Source organism: Mytilus trossulus, chromosome 2, assembly GCF_036588685.1.
Source record: "Mytilus trossulus isolate FHL-02 chromosome 2, PNRI_Mtr1.1.1.hap1, whole genome shotgun sequence".
NCBI classification, from domain to species: Eukaryota; Metazoa; Mollusca; class Bivalvia; order Mytilida; family Mytilidae; genus Mytilus; species Mytilus trossulus.
Genome location: NC_086374.1, coordinates 66,479,393 through 66,487,206, shown reverse-complemented (window position 1 = coordinate 66,487,206; position 7,814 = coordinate 66,479,393).

Sequence of the window (7,814 nt, the reverse complement as noted above, 5' to 3'; positions counted from 1 at the left end):
TTTAAAAAATAAAATCACAAAAAAAAAAATGAACTACGAGAAACATTCGAAAAGGAAAATCCCTAATCAAATGGCAAAATCAAAAGCTCAAACACATCAAACGAATGGATAACTACTGTCATATTCCTGACTTGGTATAGGCATTTTTGGGTAGAAAATGGTGGATGGAACCATCTGGTTTAATAGCTAGCTAAACCTTTCACTTGTATGACAGTGTCATCAAATTCCATTATATTGACAACATTCAGCATAGAGAAAATATAATGTAAGCAAAGACCAACACCAAGATTTCAATGTGTCTTCGTTACAATGGTTTGACCGTATGTTATATTTTTGATAGCAGTAGAAACTTATTTCCAATGATTTAAAAAATATCTTTTGAAGTCTAGGATAACCTGTATATAGTCAGGTTTTCTCTTTTGTTAGTTACGACTTTTTTTCTGTTTTCTACAAGACTCTATTGCATATAGGCGAGTGACTTATTTAAAAAAGACGCTTAGTTAACGACTTTAATGTACAGTTAAAAAAATATAAATATATCTATTGTCAATCAGTATTTAAAGTACAGATCTAAGAATACTCACTTGCTAAGAGCTAGATTACAGCCAATAACAATAAGTACAAAAATATATATGAAAGACTAAAATATCAGTCAGTACACTTACTGTACACATCCAACATCCAATGAATCTAGTGTACAGACGACATAAACAGTCAGAGAAAACACAAGCTTGTGCAATGCTAAAATATTGGTACCGACATTGTTTTGAAGTTGAAGATATAACAATAAGTAATGGTTTTTTTTAGCTTTCTGTGTTAAATATTTAGCTACATTGTAATCTGATCCAAACAGCATGAATAAACTTCTGTCTAAACATCACAATTCACTTCATGTTTTGTGCATTTTTCACAAATCATACCCTTGGCAAGGTGCTCTAAACATTGTCCATACGTTGGTAAATCCGTCTTCTGTTAGTCTTCCTTATGACCATGATTACTCTAATAATAATTTCGTCGCTACTTAACAGAATTGTCTATTTGGTCAGCATCTTAAGTGTTATGAGTTGAAATATATATTATTAAAAAAAAGAAGATGTCATTGTGGTATGAGACACCTCACCTCTAGAGACCAAAGGTATTAGAAGGTGTATAATTTTGAGATTTGTTGGGTACTTACTTACCTCCATCTCCGGCTAAGAGACAGAATATTTGAAAATTTTAGGGTATAATCAAATATTAGTACTAAATAATGTTTGCTAGGAGTCAGAAAAATACTTTGGTCTAGGTACTTTTCTTCTTGTGGAGTCTTTCAACTTATCAGCTTGCACATATTGCAGTTTAAAAAAAAACAAAGTGTCGTTCTTTTATCATTAATATTTCATTAAAATTAATTGTCAGAAACACGCATGAAATATTTGCCACTGGATGTTCTTAAAAGTAACAATCAGAAACAGATAATCGTTCTATGTTTGGTAGATGGCGTATACCATGGAAAATAAATATGTGTATTTTGAACGTTGGGGGGGGGGGGCATATTGTTATACCATACCCATGTTCGTCCCTTTATGGGTACATAGTTATTTAGCTTAACTCCTCCTAAAGTTTGAAATCTAGGAAGTTTTCACTTTGTTATCTGTTTGTACAAATATTGAAGATGTGCATGTGGTCAGGGTTTGATATTTATTCTTTTGGGAAATACCAGCGGGAGTTTTACTTTTGTCATTTTCTAGGGTATAAGGGGTTAAATGTTATTTTTAGAATAACACTTTTGCATCTGTGGGGGCATCAATTACGTCTCCCAGACACAATAATATCTCAAAGAAAGCCATAAATTGACTTTACTATAATATAGTTACTTCAGAGTGCAGTTCTGGGGCGTCACTTTGTATAGTTCTTCATTAAATCTTTTTAAAAAATGTGTATTTTTGCTCCGCTTACCGGTATACACCATATATTCCGCTTTCTGAATTATACCCCCCTTTTTTTGGGGGGGGAGGGGGGCGGGGGATTTAGGATCTGCCCCTTATTTGTGACATGGTACAGATATCATTCAAAGAGAATGTTGGGTCAAACCTAGCTATAAAGGAAGCATAAGTTAACCTGCCACTTGTATGACAATTGGCTATCTTTCCATTTTATATTAAAAACAATGATAGTTCTGACACGTCCAAGTACTGATGAATTTAAATTATTTCAGGGAAGTCCCCCCCCCCCCCCCCCCCCAGGCAATTGATTCTTAAGATGTAAAGACATGCTCTTTTTTCAATTTATCTATTAAGAAAGGTTGTTATGAATAAGTGTAGCCACATAATTTGTACCATTCTACTTAGTTAAGTGTCTTCATGAACCTGAAAATCAACTTCTCAAAAAACCGGATCGTATTTACCTTAAAAAGTCCAAATTCACAAAAATTATATATGCTTTTGCTTCAGAATTCAACAGACTATCTTTTAGAATGGTTTAAAAACATTATTCACATTAAACTAGCAATAAAAAGTAAATAAGGTTATCTACAGAAAGCTTATTTATATAATTTTTGAGAAAAAAATGCACAAATATTGTAAAAAACGTGACGACATGATCATCATTTTTACGAAAATTCTGTACTAGGCTACATATTTTTATTTTTGATATGTTTTAGACAAGAGTCAACTGAATTAGAATGATCAAACAAATCAATTATATCATCAGGGTCTAGGGAGATACTAGAGTTTGAAAATTTCAAATTTTTGACAATTATCCAACTTGAAAATATTTGTTAATTTGGTTGCCATGGTAACCAAGTTTCCCTTCTTGCATCCATCTTTTCAAATGTTTTCTATTTAAGTTGAACATTATAGATTGAAGGATTTGGTATATACTTTTTATACAGTTCATCAGTATTGCACTTTTTCCAATTAGAAAAAATATACAAATTTGGGGTATTTAAGGCCATTAATCACCTTGTTGCTAGGAACAGCCGTTTCCATAGCAACAGCTTGATTTTTTGTGTGCAAATTGCCATTTATATTATTTTTGCCTCAAGTTGAATCAATTAAACTATGGCAGGTGGATATCCTTCACTATGGATGTATCACCCTTTGCACGATTCTTAGCTGGACTGCTACTTTTAAATAAAACACTATTTTCTTATTCTTGCACCTTAAAATTTTTCAAAAGATCATATGAACTTTATGGAACATGGTACATAATTTGCAAATCAAACAAAAATTAAGAAATTCGATGCGCAAAATTTCCCGAAAATTGAAATTAATCACAAATCCTAAAAAAAAAGATTTTTTTTTCAAAAAGTAAAATATGGCTTGGGGAATCGATATTTGTATGCTAAAAAAATAGATAAATGTATATATTTTAGGTCAAGGAATATTTGTTTGTAAATTTTAGATGTTATTATTTATTTTTGTTCATGGAACAGCCTTCTATTGAAGTGTTTGCAGTTGCCCAAAAATCTACCATCTTCGAATAGCGATCATTTTGTTAATTTATGTTAAAATAGCACATCGCTTATTGTGAATATCAGGGAGGAGAATGAGATTTCATAATAAAAGAAGGGATATTTAAAGTTAGAACAAATATCCGCGAAAACACTAAGTAACTCACGGGGATATATATATAGAACCAAATCGTTATCATGATACATTTAGCTACACTGAACTATCATTTTAAAACCTTTTACTACTTGAATAAGGACGAACTATACTATAGGGACATCAAACTCATAATTATAAACGAACTGACAAAGTCGGGGAACAAACGAACAAGACAAGCAACAGTATACAAAACACAAAATATAAAGCTACAGATTGAGTAACACAATCTCCCCAAAAAATTTTGAGTGAACTCATGGCTCTCAAAGGGTAGGCAGATTATGTTCCACATGTGACAACCGTCTTAGTTTAAACATATTTATTTATAGTGGATTGGGAAACAAGTTTTGCAACTTAAATTAATCTCTTTCCACTTTGCGTGAGCAAGTGCTACCTTGAAGCGGCATTAGTCTGCTTTTTTCGAAATCTACAAACGTGTGTTTAACGTGCAAGAGATATGGCTCTCTCTTTACACGGGTCAGCCATTTATCGCCCCCTTCCGATGGACTTTCATAGTTTCCTTAAGACCATACTCACAAATGGTGTCTAGTAGAGCCGAAAATTCAGTCCCTGAAATTTTCATCACGGAACAGGAATCGAACCAGGAAACTTTGTGTTAGTAGTTCGATGCACTAACCACTACACCACTGCTCCCTTTTACCTGTCTTGTGGCTTATGTATTTCCCAACTCGGTGTCAAGCCTTATTCGGTTGGTGTCATTCACAGCAGAGATGACGGCAATTTGGTTACGTCGATGGAACTTATCAGTCGTCATCTGGCGAAACAGATATCTCATAATTGTCAACCAACTCGTAGTGGCGTCCATGAAATTTTCAAAGGGCTGATTTCAACTTTGCATTTGAACTCTGGTTTAGAACCATGTTTAAACCACCATTTTTCTTCAAATTTCCTGTACCAAGTCAGGCATATGACAGTTGGTATCGAATACCCTGTTTCTTTGTATGATGGCGTGTGTTTTGTTTTTGTAGCAGTTCAGTGTTTCTGTTTTATCGTTGTGTTCCTCTTATAGTTGATGCGTTTCCCTAATTCTGTGACCCGGATTTATTTCAGTTACTAGTAAATCGATTGATCACTATTGAATAGCGGTATACTATAGTTGCCTTTATTTCAGAGGAGATGCGGCTCAATAAAATCGGTCTCCTCCTTTAGTAGTATAGATATGCAGGCGTCGCTATAATGTTGTTAGATGGAAATGAGAAGTTTATAATTTTGTAGTAAGGGGTGGTTTTATGGGTTGTTTTATGTACATTTCTCTTGTCGTAAAACGTTTTCTCAACCAACCCTCATCATCGATTTCAAGATACGTGATGGAGTAAACTATATCTGTTGAGTCTTTTATTTTCAATTTCAATGGAAAATGTGGAGTCCAACATTGTCACAAATTTTGCGCTCTTTAGTGAGATGACATCATCTATATAGTGGAAAGTGAAGTTTCAAGATAATGAAAGCTTCTTTTCAGTCGTCATCAGAGACTCTTGCATGAAGTCATCCTCGTATGAAAAATGAACTAGTCATTCAAGCTATTCAGGAAGTCTAGTTGTAACTAGAATCTTTGCGTATAAATGGATATTTTTTCTTCAAAATTATTCTTATTTTATGAATTAATACATGTAAACAATGAACAACGCAATTCAAGCAATCAAGAAATCAAGTTTATTATGTGTTTACTAGTTTTTTGAAATTCTTTGAAATTTCAATTTTCATCAATTTATTTTTATTTATTTTGGTTGAAATTTTCAATTCACATCAAATAAATAAAATGATCTTTTCACTACATCAATATTTATAATGAAGCTACAAATCAAACAATTAGAAAAGTCAAAATATGTTTATTTCAGACTGGTAGTTACAATGCAGATTGCAATTCTCTTAGTTTCACCCCCTTTATTTCAAGCAATAAGATGATTCGCGCACATATTTTTTTACTCTAAATTTTTCAGATTCTTAAGAATTTGTTTATTAAATCTTATATTGACCACATACAATGTTTAAATAGGAAGAAATTCTTAAAAGCAGTGTTTTCGCAGATGGCGGTGTTTTGGGCAACTGTATGAGTTGTTATGATTTGCTGTTTGATTAGAAGTAAGCATACTTTTAGGAAATTTTATGATGTCAAAAACTTCTTTGATAGTCATTACAGGGTATTACTTAGTTTAAAGTGATTAGCAGTTGCCACAGAAAGAAAAATTTGGGTTTTCACACATTTTGTTAACTTTTACTCGAATTTCAGGAAACATGCACGCTCTGTCAAAAACACGCTTTAAATATTAAAAAATGCATTCGAATAATGACTGTTAATCGCTCTGGTAAAAGTTTAAATTGTTTGCATATGTGAATTAAGTATATAAAAGTCATATAATGCAATCAGGCTGAAATCTTCAAAAATATGCACTTATTCGTCCTTGGCCTTTGATCTCGATTTGACGGAAATTGCACCGTACGATTTTTTTACGACCGGGCAAAACACTTTAAATGATATATAATTTAGCCGTGTGTTAGGTAGGTGCAATAAAAATTTAATTTTATGGTTAAAGTCACTCGCCTAATATATCTACACCCATGAAATAATCCATTTTTCTCCTCTGCAAAACCATTTAAATTTTGACGCTACTCGAACTAATATTAAGAATGCATGGACTTTGTCCTTTCCTGGAACTAAAAAAGTGAAATAAACTGAACATTCTATCCTTTCCTATTGACAATGGTACTGTCCTATTGATATCTTCGTATCTTTATAAGGAACACCTTACTTGTTGAACAATTTTGAATATAACCGATCAGAGTGCCATTCTACCACAACAGTTCAATAAGATCATGAACAAGGTTCACTATCTCAGATTTCATTGAAGTCACAAGCTTTCTTAATTTTAGGATTCACAAATTTGCTTAAAACATGGACCCTAAAGTCAGAATTTACTGTTTATATCCTACATTTTCATAAAGATAATCATGCATTTTAAGCAAACAATTAAGGGAAAATACAGTCTTCATTACAATATCTCATTACGGGTTTGATATGAGCGTCACTGATGAGTCTATTGTAGACAAAACGCGCGTCTGGCGTAATTAATTATAATCCTGGAACCTTTGATAACTAGTGATAGTGTATAAATTTGTAAGAAATGATACTCCCCCAAGTTCTGGTGTTCAATAGGTCTGTAGTTCGCCCTGTGTTCTATTTAATTCCCCATATCTGATGTTTATCTTTTAGGTATCAGTTTGTTGTTGTGGTTGTATTGGCTATCGAACTATTGTGATCTGAGCGTCACTAATACGTCTACTGAAAACGAAACGTCTGACGTATCAAATTATAAGCCTGGTTCCTTTGATAACTATTTGAACGCTTTCGCGACTCATCTTATTTGATTGGTGACTTCCCGTTTCGGCCTCTGTTTACATAAAGCAGCCGAGTATACCTTGGTATTATCGTATAACCCTATCACCAAAAGAAGTTCAATCCTGTGTCCTATCGGACATTGACAAAGACAACAAACGTTACAGTAGGTGTTTGCTAGTAAGGTCATGTCAGTGATAAAATTCTAGGAGATATGATAATGGGAAATTTAAATAACTATAACATATAAAGATATTTTTAACCGAATTTTCGAAGGAAAATCGGTTATGGCTTCTGGGACGTACGGCGAGAGAGATGGCGGGCTGGTGCACGTGTCTGCCAAACAATGTCCGTTCATTTACATATCAATTGTGTCACAAACCTTTGCTATGTAAATATAAGAAATATAAAAAATAAATCACAATCCAAATACAGAGCTGTTTTAATCTTAATTGCTCTACAGCATGTTCAGATTTCAATCTCTGCAGCAAATCCAATCCGGTTTGCTGTCACTCTGAAAGCCTCTTATTTCCAGTGATTTAACATTTTCTTAAGACTAGGATAACCTGCATATAGTCAGGTTTCTCTGTTGCCAGTTACGATATTTTTCTGCTTACTACAAGACATTATTGCATATATACATATTTGATATGTCTACTGATTTACCAATTCCTGAAGATATTTAAACAACATATATTTTTCGTAATCCATATTTGTCCTCTGCAAAACATTTAAGTTTTGAAGTTACTCGAACTAACTTTAAGAAGTAAAATCACAAAAATACTGAACTGAAGGAAAATTCAAGAAGGAAAGTCCCTATAAGAGTGCATGGTATTTGTCCTTTCCTGGAACTAAAAAAGCGGAACTCTTAA